This window comes from Toxotes jaculatrix, chromosome 14 (genome assembly GCF_017976425.1).
Source record: "Toxotes jaculatrix isolate fToxJac2 chromosome 14, fToxJac2.pri, whole genome shotgun sequence".
NCBI classification, from domain to species: Eukaryota; Metazoa; Chordata; class Actinopteri; family Toxotidae; genus Toxotes; species Toxotes jaculatrix.
Genome location: NC_054407.1, coordinates 226264 through 242760, shown reverse-complemented (window position 1 = coordinate 242760; position 16497 = coordinate 226264). Strand labels below are relative to the sequence as shown.

General features: G+C 44.6%; 2 long non-coding RNA genes across 2 annotated transcripts; both read left to right on the top strand.

Annotated features, from left to right (window-relative positions):
- The first annotated feature begins 311 nt into the window (after positions 1 to 311).
- LOC121193334 lies at positions 312 to 1198 on the top strand. Its single transcript, XR_005895279.1, has 3 exons — positions 312 to 369; positions 484 to 600; positions 1142 to 1198. It is a non-coding gene; the product is annotated as an uncharacterized LOC121193334 (long non-coding RNA).
- A 2357-nt stretch (positions 1199 to 3555) lies between these two features.
- LOC121193328 lies at positions 3556 to 13495 on the top strand. Its single transcript, XR_005895272.1, has 3 exons — positions 3556 to 3580; positions 5329 to 5502; positions 13437 to 13495. It is a non-coding gene; the product is annotated as an uncharacterized LOC121193328 (long non-coding RNA).
- The last annotated feature ends 3002 nt before the right edge of the window (positions 13496 to 16497 follow it).

Below are 16497 nucleotides of genomic sequence, written 5' to 3'. Positions count from 1 at the left end.
AAAGTGTGTGTGAGCTGATGTGGATGTGAATTCAGCATCATGAATCAGTGTGAGGACAGAGAGGAGGGAGCCCCTCCCCCTAAAAAAGTCTGTGTGGGGACCATGAGATCCAGACCAAAAGCTCAGAGGTGAGATGAGGATCTGTAACTGTCCATGACTCTTCTCCATGTCAGAGCTCAGCACTCACATCACTGCACCATCATTATTCACACTCAAAGCTCTGTGTGTGTTGTGTTGAAGGCCAGAGCAGCAGCACACACCAGACTCTGCTGAACCTGGACCTGAGCCCAGCCCTGTGTCCATGAAGAGTGACATGTCAAAGGGTCGCTTCATTGATTTCAAAGGACAGCCTCCCTCTGCTGCAAAGAAGTGAGCTGCAGCTGACTACATGTTTTCTTCTTTACTATGAGAACACTGTGTGAATAACAGATATGTTGTCCATGTCCCCGTGTCCCTGATGATCTTAATCTCTGTGTCCACCAGGATCCATCAGAGACCAGACTTTCCTGTACCTGAGCCCGGCTGTGTGTCCATAAAGAGTGACATGTCAAAGGGTCGCCTCATTCATTTCAAAGGACAGCCTCCCTCTGCTGCAAAGAAGTGAGCTGCAGCTGAGTTTAAAATGTATCAGACAGCTGCCCTGTATAACTGGTCTTCTATGAAAGATGAAGTGATTGTGTTTTGTCTCCAGGCTTCATGAATGACACAGTATATGAACATGATCAGGCTGAAACACAGGCTTTAGTGGCAAAGTTGATGTTTCTCTTTTCAAGAAAAGCACTTCTTATGTTCTTATATGTGTCATTCAGATCAGAACTAAAACTCCCTGTAGCTTAGCACCTATCCAGTTCCAGTGTTTGTGTTAGTGTCCTGTAGCAGAGGTGAGACTTCTGTCAAACCCAGTGTGAGTCCTTAAAACTCATCATTTAAAAGGTGGACTTGTTGTGATGACTCTAGGTCATGAGGTACAGAACTGATTGCTTGTTTCCTCTCAGTGAGAATGTCACAGCACAGTAGTGTTTGCTTTAATCAGGACAGTCACCACAGAACATAAAAGCAGCTGTTGTTTGTGTACAAAGCATAAAACGCTCACAGATGCTGCAAATATAATGTGAGCTAATTCTTCATGATTCCTCCACAGAATGGACCAGGAGAGCTCAGAGGTTCCCAGTGCTCAGGCTGCCCAGCAGCATCAAACACACCTGGACTCCATATTTATGGTCTGTACATGGACAACAACTACTTTGACATCTGTTGTGTTGACAATAATCTCCATGCTGCACTTTTTAGAGCAGTGGATTGTCAGTGTGTCCAACATGGATCTGATGTTTGACTCCATGGTTTTACTTTGATTGTGTCATTCATATAGTTTTCTGTTCCAGCTGCTGGAGGAGGACATTGTCACTTTTGTGAAGAAGGAGCTGAAGAAGATCCAGAAGGTTGTGAATCCAGATTACCCAGAATGCTCAGAAAGTCAGAGGGAGGATGCTGAGGTGTTGGACAGTGAGGATGAAGAGCAGAGGAGGAGCAGCAGAGAGGCTTTTGTGAAGATCACAGTGAACTTCCTGAGGAGAATGAAGCAGGAGGAGCTGGCTGACTGTCTGCACAGCAGTAAGAGGATTTCTCTAAAGATTCAACACGATGGACAAATGGGACATTTACTAATGTCTCAAGACATGGAGGGAAATATGTTCATGTGTGTTCTTTAGGGGGGTGAACATGTCATGTTTTCTTTATGAATCAGTCATTGATGTTGTTTCTTGTTTGTTCATTCAGGACATGTTGCTGCAGTTTGTCAACGTAAACTTAAATCTACTCTGAAGAAGAAGTTCCAGTGTATGTTTGAGGGGATCTCTAAAGCAGGAAACCCAACCCTTCTGAATCAGATCTACACAGAGCTCTACATCACAGAGGGAGGGACTGGAGAGGTCAATGATGAACATGAGGTCAGACAGATTGAAACAGCATCCAGGAAACCAGCCAGACCAGAAACAAGCATCAGACAAGAAGACATCTTTAAAGCCTCACCTGGAAGAGACGGACCAATCAGAACAGTGATGACAAAGGGAGTGGCTGGCATTGGGAAAACAGTCTTAACACAGAAGTTGACTCTGGACTGGGCTGAAGACAAAGCCAACCAGGACATACACTTCACATTTCCATTCACGTTCAGAGAGCTGAATGTGCTGAAAGAGAAAAAGTTCAGCTTGGTGGAACTTGTTCATCAGTTCTTTACTGAAACCAAAGAAGCAGGACTCTGCAGGTTTGAAGAGGTCCAGGTTCTGTTCATCTTTGACGGTCTGGATGAGTGTCGACTTCCTCTGGACTTCCACAACACTGAGGTCCTGACTGATGTTACAGAGTCCACCTCAGTGGATGTGCTGCTGACAAACCTCATCAGGGGGAAACTGCTTCCCTCTGCTCGCCTCTGGATAACCACACGACCTGCAGCAGCCAATCAGATCCCTCCTGAGTGTGTTGACATGGTGACAGAAGTCAGAGGGTTCACTGGCCCACAGAAGGAGGAGTACTTCAGGAAGAGGTTCAGAGAGGAGGAGCGGGTCAGAAGGATCATCTCCCACATCAAGACTTCACGAAGCCTCCACATCATGTGCCACATCCCGGTCTTCTGCTGGATCACTGCTACAGTTCTGGAGGATGTGTTGGAAACCATAGAGGGAGGAGGGCTGCCCAAGACCCTGACTGAGATGTACATCCACTTCCTGGTGGTTCAGTCCAAACTGAAGAATGTTAAGTATGATGGAGGAGCTGAGACAGATCCACACTGGAGTCCAGAGACCAGGAAGATGGTTGAGTCTCTGGGAAAACTGGCTTTTGAGCAGCTGCAGAAAGGAAACCTGATCTTCTATGAATCAGACCTGACAGAGTGTGGCATCGATATCAGAGCAGCCTCAGTGTACTCAGGAGTGTTCACACAGGTCTTTAAAGAGGAGAGAGGACTGTACCAGGACAAGGTGTTCTGCTTCGTCCATCTGAGTCTTCAGGAGTTTCTGGCTGCTCTTCATGTCCGTCTGACCTTCATCAACTCTGGAGTCAATCTGCTGTCAGAAGAACAATCAACCTCCAACTGGTCTAAACTGTTCAGAGACAAACCTGATCCAACACAGTTCTACCAGAGAGCCGTGGACAAGGCCTTACAGAGTCCAAATGGACACCTGGACTTGTTCCTCCGCTTCCTCCTGGGTCTTTCACTTCAGACCAATCAGACTCTCCTACGAGGTCTGCTGACACAGACAGGAAGTGGCTCACAGACCAATCAGCAAACAGTCCAGTACATCAAGAAGAAGATTGAAGAGACTCCCTCTGCAGAGCAAAGCATCAACCTGTTCCACTGTCTGAATGAACTGAATGATCGTTCTCTAGTGGAGCAGATCCAACAGTCCCTGAGTTCAGGACGTCTCTCCACAGGTGAACTGTCTCCTGCTCAATGGTCAGCTCTGGTCTTCATCTTACTGTCATCAGAAAAAGATTTGGACGTGTTTGACCTGAAGAAATACTCTGCTTCAGAGGAGGCTCTTCTGAAGCTGCTGCCAGTTGTCAAAGCCTCTAACAAAGCTCTGTAAGTGTATAGATAGTTGGATTTATCATTATATAGAGACTCTGCTATTTTATTCAGCAGGAGAGAAAATAAATTCCTCTCTCTCTCCTCTCTCTGAGCTTCATCACATTGAATCTGAATTAAAATAATGGATCCAACATTAAAGAGCCAAGTCTCAGCTTTAATTTGAGCAGGTTGACATCAGTATAGAAAGAACTGTGTGGGAGATTCAGCCCTTTTAGTGGTTCAAAAGTAACTGGACAAATACACGTGTGAAACAAACTCATCACATTTAATATTTAGTGTAAGATCTACTTGATCTCAGTGCTACATTTGACACTATTGATCTCAATATTCTGTTACAAAGATTGGAACATCATTGGGATTAAAGGAACAGGTTGGGTCGAGAGAGAGAGTGAAAGAAGGATGGGAGGGGAGGAAAGAGAACATAAGACAATGCAGGTTTCATACAGACAGCAAGATTAAAAGTAATAAGAGAACAATAGCATGATTAGTAATAGCACTAATAGCAATACAATAGTGCTGCACGATTTGAGGAAAATGTGCGATTGCGATTATTGTGGACAATATTGCGATTTGCGATTGCGATTACGATATTATAAATGAATGGTGTCATGAGTCCACTTGCTTGAATATCAAGGACAACACATAGAATAATGAGACACAAAAAAATACAAAACCTGAAGATTACAGACTTTATTATAGAGTTTGTTCCAAATAACTTAATATCAAAAGTTAAAATATTAAAAAATAAATAAATATTTTCAAAATGTATCCGTGATTGTACGTTGTGGTTCTTTCAGGCGGTTTTCAGTTTTATCTTTCATGTTACTTGGTTGGGCTTTTATTTGCATGCGCTCGTCGAATTTTTCTCTGTGTTGTGTCAAATGTTGATAGAGATTGGTCATATTACCTCGGGACGTAGCGACTTTAGCTTTGCAGGTTTTACACTGCACGTCTTGCTGTTCAGGGTCGCCTAATACTATTAATATCATTCCTGACACCGTCACTACGACCTGCCCCGTGCGCAGATTATTGCAGGTTGCAGAAACGGTGCGCTCGATTTGTTTACCCAGTTGTCCAGGAATGATACTAATAGTATTACTTGCGCGCATATTATACCTATTTCGTGGCCTCGAATTAGTATTTCGTGCGCACGTAATAGCTACTTTGTGGCCATAATTTAATATTTTTTTTGACCATGTCACTAGAGGGGCTCCGTAGCTCGTCCATCGTGTTCCTCCTCAGCTTCCATGTCAGTCACTACTGTTTGCTGAAAGCCGGGTAGTCACGTGACCACACCTGCGGCTGCCCACAGCGTGTGGATGTGGCGTCAATTACTCCACATTGGTTTACATTTAATCGCAAATCGCAGTCTTTTATGCGGTCACGTAATCGCACTGCGTGATATCGCGATTGGATTAGATTAATCGTGCAGCACTACAATACAAGCAACAACAATAGAAGAACTACATTGTGGGAACAATTATTAGGCAAGTACGTTTTTTGACCATATCATCAGTTTTATGCATATGTTCCAACTCCAAGCTATATGAGTACAGATAGATAGATAAAGAGAGAGAGAGAGAGGAGCTCGGTGCATGATGGGAAGTCCCCTGGCAGTCTATAGCCTATAGCAGCTTAACTAGTAGATGGTGTGAGCTGCAGAGCAAACTGAGAGTTTGTTCCTTTGATTGTCCTTTCAACTCAAAAGTTATTTGACTTTTTCTTCATTGGTTCCTCTTCAGACTGAGCAGCTGTAACCTCTCAGAGAGAAGCTGTGAAGCTCTGTCCTCAGTTCTCAGCTCCCAGTCCTCTAGTCTGAGACACCTGGACCTGAGTAACAATGACCTGCGGGATTCATGGGTGAAGCTCCTGTCTGCTGGACTGAAGAGTCCACACTGTACCCTGGAGACTCTCAGGTCAGATCAAGTTCCAGTTTGTGTGAAATGACTGCAGATATTTCTTGTACATCAATGCTGACTTTAGAGAGGCCCATATCTAATGATTTTCACAGTTTATTCAATCCTTGAGTTTTTCAGTCTATTTTGTTTTAATCCAGCTTCACATTTATGGACTCTGTCTGAGATACACAAGCTCATCTATGCTTTGCTATAAAATGGTTTAAACGAGACCCACAGCTCTTTACATGCTGCCTCTCATTCACCCATTCACACACACTGATGGCAGCCAGCTACCATACAAGGTGCTGGTCTGGCCATCAGGGCTGGTTTGAGGTTGAGGTTTTTAGCCTAAGGACACTTGATGTTGACAGGAGGAGAGCTGTGATTAATGGACAAACCTCTCTACCTGCTGAGACACAGCTGCCCTGTAATTACAACTTATAAACAATTTTTTCAGAGGATTCAAACTGAATCAAATCAAGTACCAACATTAACACAGTTGTAGCGGCAATCTGTCCACTAATCTTCTTTACCGCTACTATTAAGCAAACCTTCAGCAATAAGTATGACTGGTAATGAATCTTCTGACCAGGTAACAATGTTCCAAAAAACTTTACTTAAAAAAGCAAAAACAAAGGTACAAGATTCAATCGTAAACGTACCGTCAAAAAAAAAAAACTATCTTGCTCCTTAGGCTGTGTTATGCCGAGTCAATGATACAGGCCTGGACCGAAAAGCAGACAGATGAACAGTTTATTCACAAAGTGCAAAAAAGGGAAGAAAACAGGTAGAGGAGGGATTCCGGGGCAGGGTGGCTGGATCGGCTGTCGCGGCGGCGAGATGGCAGTGACAGTGGCCGGAGGTGACTGCAGAGAAAAGTAGCACACAGGTTAGATGGGAGCAGAGCAATTAAATCCAAAACGATCAGGTAAGTTAAATCACAAGTAGAAGTCACGAGGGTGAGCGCAGAGAACTAGTCACCAGAAAAGATGACAGAACAATCTGGCAAGGGAAGACAGGAACGCTGAGCCTCTTATAGTTTCAGGGGAGACTGATTGCGCACAGGTGTGTGAAATCAGCCTGATCAAGAGGATGGAGTAGGGAGGAGCTGCCCCGGAATCCACTACCTGAAAAACACACCCACACCAAAGACGCACACACGCACCCACACATACACACAGAAGAAGAGAGAGAGAGGAAAAAAAAAACCAAAACAGAAAACCCCAGAGGCAGCATAGGTGCCTCATGACAGGCTGCTTAATCGTAACTGACGCCTAAGTGGCTGTGACCTCACAAACAATCAACCAAAAAAAGGGCATTACAACATTTTTCTCAGTTAACCCTTGAACACTGTTGTTATGGCTCTTATATTTCCAGCCCCTAATTGCTTATGCGAGATGCAAAACAATTACCACAAATTATCAAACAGTAGAGCCATAAAACATTCAACATAACATCTATTATACTGTTACATGTGTATTACATGTAGACACTCGTACTGACATACATCACATCACATGTTTCAGCAGGCACAGTTTGTTTACAGGTCTTTCCAGTATGTTAGTCTTAGTCTGCACGCTGACTTTGCTGTATGAGCTCTGTTTCTGCTCTGACCAGCTCTTCCAGTGATAACGCAGGCTGTGGAATTGTTGATTTGAATTTCAACGTGCTTTGCAGTGAGCTTGTTTTGTTTTTCTGAGTTGTTTTCAGACTGACTGACAGTAGCTTTGAGCTCCTTTCTCTTGTCTTTTAGTAGTATTAGTGTGTCTTTCAAGTTCTCAGTTGTGCTGGTCATGACGACTCTAGCGCATGTTTTGACTTCTGGGTCTCCTTCTATTGACAAGTCTTTCTCATCCCGCTGTTTAGGCCACTCATCTTTGGGTTTCAACAGGAAAGCTGGGCCATGTATCCAGACTTTGTTCTGCATGAACTTCTTCACTTTGACCCCTCGAGAAGCCTGATCAACAGGATTTAGTGCCAAGTGGACATAGAACCATTGAGTGGGATGAGAATGGTCCCTTATAGTGGTGACTCTGTTCGCCACAAAGGTTTTGAAGCGAGGACTTTCATTTGAAAGATATCTAAGTACTGTAGTTGACAACAACAACTGCTGCTGTCACTTCCAGTCTCGGTATTGTGACATGTTTCAGAGGCGTCACTCTTGATTTTCCTGTGATGAAGGAACAGTGTTTTTTTGTCATCATGACTGGTAAGCACTATGTAAGATGCAGTAGCATATCCATTCTCGCTAACATCAGCAAAATGGTGCAGCTGTGCTGAAGTCAATCCACATTCTGTGTTTTTCAGCTCTTTAATTTTGTCGCATACAGAAAGTGCATGATTTTTCTGGCAAAAGAAACAAGGTTTGTGAAAAGCTGTGAGAATATCTTTTACAGGGCTGCTTTTCTTAGCAGTTGCCTCCATAAGATAAGATAAGATAAGAGAATCCTTTATTAGTCCCTCAGTGGGGAAATTGCATTTAGCAACAGCAGGGATAAAGTACAGTAAGTGAGAGTGGGATATAAGTAAGAGGCCAATATGGCCAGAACAAGATTTAAATAAGGTAGAATAACTAAGAAACAAGAAAATAGCTGCTGTAAAAAAAATAAAAAAAAATATATACCTACATAAATAAATAAATATGAGATGGAGATTGTTGAGTTGAGTGACTATAGTACACAAATATTGCACACTAATAACTGGGTTATTGCACATTGATGTATGGTAATCAGTATGTGTGTTAGCAATGTTCGTTATAGAGTCTGACAGCAGCAGGAAGGAAAGATCTTCTAAATCTCTCCTTCACACACCGAGGGTGGAGCAGTCTGTCACTGAAGCTGCTCTGCAGAGCTGACAGGACGTCCTGCAGGGGGTGGGACTCATGGTCCAGCATAGATGACAGTTTTGCTAGGACCCTTCTGTCTCCAACCTCACGCACTGAGTCCAGAGGACAGCCCAGGACAGAGCTGGACTTCCTGATGATTTTGTCCAGTTTCTTCCTCTCCTTCTCAGTTATGCTGCTGCTCCAGCAGACTACACCGTACAAGATGGCTGAAGCCACCACAGAGTCATAAAAGGTCTTTAGGAGTGTCCCCTGCACGCCAAAAGACCGCAGTCTCCTCAGGAGGTAGAGCCTGCTCTGCCCCTTCCTGTACAGTGCATCTGTGTTGTCAGTCCAGTCCAGTTTGTGGTTTAGGTGAACACCCAGGTACTTGTAAGAGTCCACTCTCACAATGTCCATTCCCTGGATGTTCACCGGTGAGGGGGCAGACTGGTGTCTGCGGAAATCCACCACCATCTCCTTGGTCTTCCCTGCATTGATGAGGAGGTGGTTTGGCCGACACCAGTCCACGAAGTCCTGCGTCACTCCTCTGTACTCTGCATCATCGTCATCACTGATCAGGCCGACGATAGCAGAGTCGTCAGAGAACTTGAGCAGGACACAGCCGTCTGTGTTGTGTCTGAAGTCTGCAGTGTAGAGGGTGAAGAGGAAGGGCGCAAGCACCGTCCCTTGAGGAACACCCACACTGCAGGTCAGGGGGTCAGACACACAGTCCCGAGCTCTCACAAACTGGGGCCTGTTTGTGAGGTAGTCCAGGACCCACTCTGCCAGCTGTGAGTCCACTCCAGACCGCACCAGCTTGTCCCTCAGAAGCACAGGCTGGATAGTGTTGAATGCGCTGGAGAAATCAAAGAACAGAATCCTCACAGCGCTGCCAGGCTTCTCCAGGTGATTCAGGGCACGGTGCAGCAGGAAGATCACAGCGTCCTCCGCTCCGATCCCGGGTCGGTAGGCGAACTGCAGAGGATCCATTTCTGAGCTCACCTCAGCTCGGAGGTGGCCCAGGACCAGTCTCTCCAGTGTCTTCATTAGGTGTGATGTGAGAGCCACTGGCCTGAAGCTGCTAGGATCCCTAGCATGTGGTGTTTTGGGCACTGGTACAACACAGGAGGTCTTCCATAGCTGTGGTACCATCCTCAGCTTCAGGCTCAGGTTGAAGACTTGCCCCATAATCCCACACAGTTCCTCTGCACAGGATTTCAGGAGCCTGGAGCTGATGCCGTCTGGTCCAGCTGCCTTTCGTGCTTTGATCCTCCTCAGCTCTCTCCTCACCTGGGCAGGTGTGAAGGACAGGGGTGGGCTGGGGGGGTTACTGAGTCCATAGGCCGGTGGGGAAATAGTGAGGTGTGAGTGAGAGGTGTGAAGGGCTGCAGGAGTGGGGCATTGTCCAGTTGAGCTGGAGGTGTGAAGGGCTGCGGGTGTGGGGCATTGTCCAGTTGACAAGGTGTGGGGCAGCTGCGTGGGGGGAGTAGTGGGTGGCTGGTCAAACCGGTTGAAGTGTTGGTTCAAGTCGTTCACCCACTGCAGGCCCCCCTCAGCCTGGGAGTGGGGTGTTTTGAAGCCTGAGATGGTCTTTAGGCTCCTCCACACCCCACTGATGTTTTGCTGCTTCAGCTGCTCCTCCATCTTCCTCTTGTACCTGGCCTTGCCCTCCCTGATCTTCCTTCTCAGCTCTTTCTGTGTCTCCTTGAGCTCCTCCTTGTCCCCTGACCTGAAAGCTCTCTTCTTCTCCTTCAGTAGAGCTTTAATGTCAGGGGTAATCCACGGCTTGTTGTTTGTGAAACACCGTACCCTTTTGGAGGGCACAGTGTTTTCACAGCAGAAGTTTATGTAATCCGTTATGGTGTCTGTAATGGTGTTGAGGTCCTCCCCGTGGGGGTCAACGAGCTCAGCCCACACAGTGGTGTTGAAGCAGTCCCTCAGAGCCTCCTCGCTCTCAGTGGTCCACCTCTTCACCACATGGGACTCCACAGGCAGCCTGTGTACTATAGGTTTGTACACAGGCTGTAGATGAACAATGTTGTGGTCAGCCCTGCCCGGGGGGGGGGGGGGGGGGGGGGTTGCAGAATATGCCTCTTTGGTGTTGGCATAAAATAAGTCCAGTGTTTTATTGTCTCTGGTGGGACAGTTGACAGTTGACATACTGTGACATGGTTGCATCTTTCACACTTGTAGCAAATTAGTAGGATTATCCATTTCTTCCATGAATTCAATATGGTCCATTGTGTTTCTACATCCAATCAGGAAAAAGGCATAAGCACTTAATGCTTTACCATCTTCAGATTTGATCTGAGGCCATTTCAAAGCTTTATCCATGTATGCATTTGCAATCTTCAGCTCGTCTCCATATTGCCTCTGGAGCAACTTTCTGGCCTCGAGGTAGCCTCTGTCAGGTGACATATGCTCACAGCTACAAACAAGTTCTTGCGGATCCCCGCTGGTATACTGCTCCAAATAGTACAACGTGTCCTTATAACTGCCTGTTTTATCATCCACAGCAAGCTCAAATGCCCTGATGAAGGATTCATAAGTGAGAGGGTCACCTTTAAAAACTGGAATGGCTTTCAAAGGGAGATATGACCTCCTCTGTTGCTGTACCAGCATCTCAATAATCTCATTCTGCCTCTGCATGACTTCATGCAGTCCGTCATTGTGAGCTGCCTGTGGCTGGCTGCTGCCAGGTGGCTTGATCTGACGTGTGTCTGGCAAAGGCTGCGCCAATGTACCAGGAATGTATGCTGCTTGTCCTCCTGCAGCAGCATTCAAGGATTGCATAGCATCTGCGCTCTCTTCTTCTGGTTTACTTTGTGAACGCCTTTGAGATACAATGCTGTTAATGCTTCCTTTCTCACTGTCATATTCCTTGAACACCTTGAGTTTGGCGCTAGACTCTGCAATAGCTGTGTCAAGAGCAAGCTGTTCCATTTTAGCTTTCAGCTTCAGCTCTTTACTTTCCAACTCCTGTTTCCTCCTTAAAGCTGCTGAACATGCCATCAGAGCGTGCTCTGCTTCATCCTTCATACGTGCTGAGGACCCAGTAGTTGTTAATATTATCAATTATAATTGATAATGCAACTGAGGATTTCTTGCTATGTCGACACCCTGTAGCAGCTTGAGATACACTGTCCTCTGGTTTAACATCATCCTCACCAAGATTGCTTCTTGGATCTTCATTTGCACCTTTATCTCCATGTGCATTATTTTTTATCTGTTAATTTCTTCTTCATTACAGCACACCAGTTTTCAGTATTTTCAACAAAGTCTCTTAATGGTGCTGCTCTTGGTTCATACCAGTTATGTTGATCTGCTTGTCCCTCATCTTCATCCAATAAAGCCACAACTGCAGCATTTATATCCTCAAACTCAGTGAATGTTTTACCAAACTGATCATGAAGCATTTCTTCTATCTCATGCACAGTTGAGCCATCAAGTTTCAAGTTTTAAATAATTCACATCATACTTGTAAGCTGAGAAAATTTACCTCTTCTGGATCCAATAAGCCTGCTTATTTTATCCTCCACTGCCTTCTCTGTGGGCTTTGGCGCCCTCTTGTGGGTGGATTCTTCCATGGCCACAGCAAGAACCACTTGGCTAACCGCTGATATCCAAATCCACGTCAAAGCAATGCGTTTGCCCTTTATGCGCTGCGCGTCTCCGACAGGGGATTAAAGAGGTCATTAAAGTAAGTTGTCGAAACTTGTTGCACAGCATCCACAGGCTTAATTTCTTTCGTTATGAGGGCTTGGGTTTTAATCCTCATCCTTTCAGAAACGGCTTAATCCACATTAGTCCGTTCTTCTCTTTGTCGAGAGTGGAGGTTTTTTTTGACAAGCTTGTAGCGGCAATCAGTCCACTAACCTTCTTTACCGCTACTATTAAGCAAACCTTCAGCAATAAGTATGACTGGTAATGAATCTTCTGACCAGGTAAAATCCTTTGCAGTCATTGACTGTAATATCCATTATTATATTTTAGTCAATGTGCTGAGAGCCTGAAGAACAAAACATGTCTAACTGTCCAAATACTTACAGCCGTGACTATACATGTCTGTTTATTACTGATTGTGTCATATTTAACTGTCATGTCTCCAACTTGTTGAGAATAAAACAGAAAGGATTTGAATCAGAGCCAACGAAAGATGATCATCAATGCAGAAACTGAGAGCAGTGGCGGTTTTACATTGAATTTCTCCCTGGGCGAGACCCCCTCCAAGCGCCGCCCCAACCCTAACCCACGAACAGCCATGTTTATTATAACAATGTCATGTCATGTCATCATCTGCCGCTTATCTGGGTCCAGCCAGTCCACAATGCACCGAAGTCCTACAGCACCTCCCATAGGTGGTGAGCCATTGGTAGGTAAATATACTCTATAAACATAAAAGTGGAAAAAATATACACAATCACACATAACAGCAGAGAATAACGATAATATAAAAATAATAATATAATTTTTTTATTTTAGAATAATAAAAATAAAAGAATAATATACAAATAAAATATAGAATAAATATTCTGAATAGCACAAATCCTTCATCACACAAATGAAAACACACTAAAGGAAATCTAAAACTAAAACCCGACCTTTCTGACCTTGATGCAAAATCATCAATAATGTCATACAAAATCTGCTCCCCTATTCAGTGATTGATACTGATGACAGCAAGGCCAGTGAGCCGTTCCTGAGACATGGTTGACCTCAGGTACGACTTGATCAACTTTAGCTTTGAAAAACCTCATCTATACAGTGGATACCCCCCGCCTTGTCCGTTCCATCTGGGAGAGACCCAGAGGTGAACTGTCCCCCGCGCCCCCCTCCCCTTTCCCCTCCTGACACAGCTTCTGAGCACGGTGCCTTCTCAGCAAGCAGGGACTCCTGCAGCTGCAGGGGCGCCAATTTGCTCATTCCCCACACAGTAATATGATAGATAATAGAAAACCGCTTTGCGGCACAGATGATTTTTTTGTTGTGCCGCCCCCCATGTGATGCAACCCCTGGCAGCTGCCCGGTTCGTCCCATACCAAAAACTGCCACTGACTGAGTTTTGTTCCTTTGATTGTCCTTTCAACACAAATGTTACTTGACTTTTTCTTCATTGTTTCCTCTTCAGACTGAGCAGCTGTAACCTCTCAGAGAGAAGCTGTGAAGCTCTATCCTCAGTTCTCAGCTCCCAGTTTACTCTGAGAGACCTGGACCTGAGTAACAATGACCTGCGGGATTCAGGAGTGAAGCTTCTGTCTGCTGGACTGAAGAGTCCACACTGTACCCTGGAGACTCTCAGGTCAGGATCCATCAACCTGTTTAGCTGATGATTTGCTCATATCTGATTTACATCAGTGGATAAACAGCCAACTTGTGTAGGATTGTTCAAAGTAAATTTTACTAAAGTTCAGCAGCACTAGAGTTATTCATCATTTTCTCATTTTTGTTAAAGTTGTTGATTTTTTTAATCCTACAGATGATGTTCAAGGAATTTGCCTTAAATACATTGAACCTGGACCAAAATGGACCAGGACCAAAAACTAAAATATGAACAAAAAAGAACAAGAAAACAGACCAGCAGGTGTTGACAGAGGGTTCCTGTGTGATGTTGTGTGTGTCTGCAGGCTGTCAGGATGTCTGATCACAGAGGAAGGCTGTGCTTCTCTGGCCTCAGCTCTGAGCTCCAACCCGTCCCATCTGAGAGAGCTGGACCTGAGCTACAATCATCCAGGAGACTCAGGAGTGAAGCTGCTGTCTGCTGGGCTGAAGGATCCACACTGGAAACTGGACACCCTCAGGTATGGAGAGGCCTGCTGCAGCCACAGACAGTGTGTGATAGAGGAGGAAGAGCTGGAAACATTTAGTGTGTCACAGCTGATGACAGATCTCAAAAGAAGTGCTTTGAATTCAACAAAAACACCAAGAGGGGTTTAATAGAAAATATGTGACAATCATTAAATCAGGTGTGGTCAGCTGTTTTCTGTGACCTGAGCAGGACTTTCTCAGACTGGATTTCATGCTGCATCAGCACAAAGTCAGCGTGGAAACATTTGAGCTGCAGCTGGTTGAACTGCTCCTGAACCAACAGAGCCACTTTGAGCACTCAGAGTGCTTTCACCACCACAAGCCCAAAGACTTTAGATACCTGTTCAGTGCTGACACACTAATAATAACATCCCAACAATAATAAGACCATCTACACTGCTCAGAGACATTCATCTGCCAGTGTCTCAAACCAAGGAAGAAATGAAATCAGGTCTCTGATCATGTCTCTGTCTTCTAAAATATCCATGATCAATAATCAGCTGAACCTCTCTGAGATCCTGATCTTGTCATTCTGAGATCTTTTGTTGTGTCTGACACCAAAAGTGATATATATAAGACAAATGATGAAATCTTTCCTCCATGTCACCTCCCTGCTCCGTATAATTCCAAGATAAGGACTCCAGGTCCTTTGTCTGTTTGCTGAATGAACAGAATAATCAAACCATCTGTGTATGAGAGCCATGTAATGTCCATATTTGCATGCTGAAAGAGAACGTGCTGGTCTGACCCCCCTCCTCCTTTCAGGGTGGACCCTGGTGGAGTCCACTGGTTGAGACCAGGTCTGAGGAAGTGTAAGTGTGGTTTTCATTTGATTCCTGAAAACAAAGCAGCTCACATTCAGCCATCTTCAAAGTGTCAATCAGTGATCAGGTGATAGATCAATAACTGCAGCTGTGTTGTGTCTTCTTCTCTCCATCAGATTTCTGTGAACTCACCATCGACACAAACACAGTAAACAGAGAGATCAAACTGTCTGACAACAACAGGAAGGTGACACGTGTGGAGGAGGATCAGTCATATCCTGATCATCCAGACAGATTTGACCAGTGTCCTCAGCTGCTGTGTAGTAATGGTCTGACTGGTCGCTGTTACTGGGAGGTTGAGTGGAGAGGAATGGTTGATATATCAGTGAGTTACAGAGGAATCAGAAGGAAAGGAAGCAGAGAAAACTGTTTGTTTGGAGAGAATCAGACCTGGAGTCTGAGCTGCTCTGATCTTGGTTACTCTGTTTGGCACAATAACAGGAAGACATCTGTCTCCTCCTCCTCTTCATCATCTTCCTCTGTCTCTCACAGAGTAGCAGTGTATGTGGACTGTCCTGCTGGCTCTCTGTCCTTCTACAGAGTCTCCTCTGACTCACTGATCCACCTCTACACCTTCAACACCACATTCACTGAACCTCTGTATCCTGGGTTTGGGTTTGACCTGTGGTGGTTTGGTTCCTCAGTGTCTCTGTGTAGAGTGTAGCAGAGAGAGTCTCCTCCTGTTAGAGAAACTCTCTCACTGTTGAACAGATAGTTCAGTCTGTACATGTCTGTCTCTTTTACTCACACACACCTTTTCAGATTCATGTATTAAAGCACTTTATTTGTTAAACTCTTCTAAATGATTAATTGTAAACTTGGCATAGAGTTAAAAAGCTCCTGACTACTCTGAAGAGTTTGTTTCGATTCTATGAATTTTGAAATATATGAAACTATTTGGTCATCACAGCCCAGCTGATCATTACACATCAACATTTTATTACTCAGCAAAATCCGCTGCTCTGCTTTGCTGTAAAGGATAAGGCTGATGATTTGTCCCCAACAAATAAACCACCTTCTCCTATTTGAGTTTGTTTCACTAAAAGAAAACTACAATGTCCAGATATTTTAGTACATTACTGAGCCTTTTTTCTTAAACTGAAACTATTTTTTTAGTGAATTGTTTTCAACAATTTAAAAAGCTGAGAGCCACAGACAGGGTGAGGAAGTATAATAGTGTGTGTTTCCTGAAATCCCACAGTGTTTTCTCTTATGTTGCTTTTTCTGATTCTCTTTGTGGTCTGATCTGTACGTGTGTTTTCTTGAGCCCACCCTGTGTGTGAATGGACAAAAGCACAAAATAAACACTCAGCAAACAAAATAACATTCTTCATGTTTGAGTCACGTCTTCCAGAGATACAAAAATCATATAATCCGAGTACAATGAGCAGCAATAACCGTTCCAGACACATGCATTGAATTTGTTAAAACTCTAAAAGTTTTACAGTGTTGAGTCTGGAACGTTGCAGTCAGTTCACAAGCAGATCATGAGACACATGACCAGACAAGGGAAATGTTCACTCTGTGAGTCACCTGCTCACTTCTATTCAGTTTAACTCT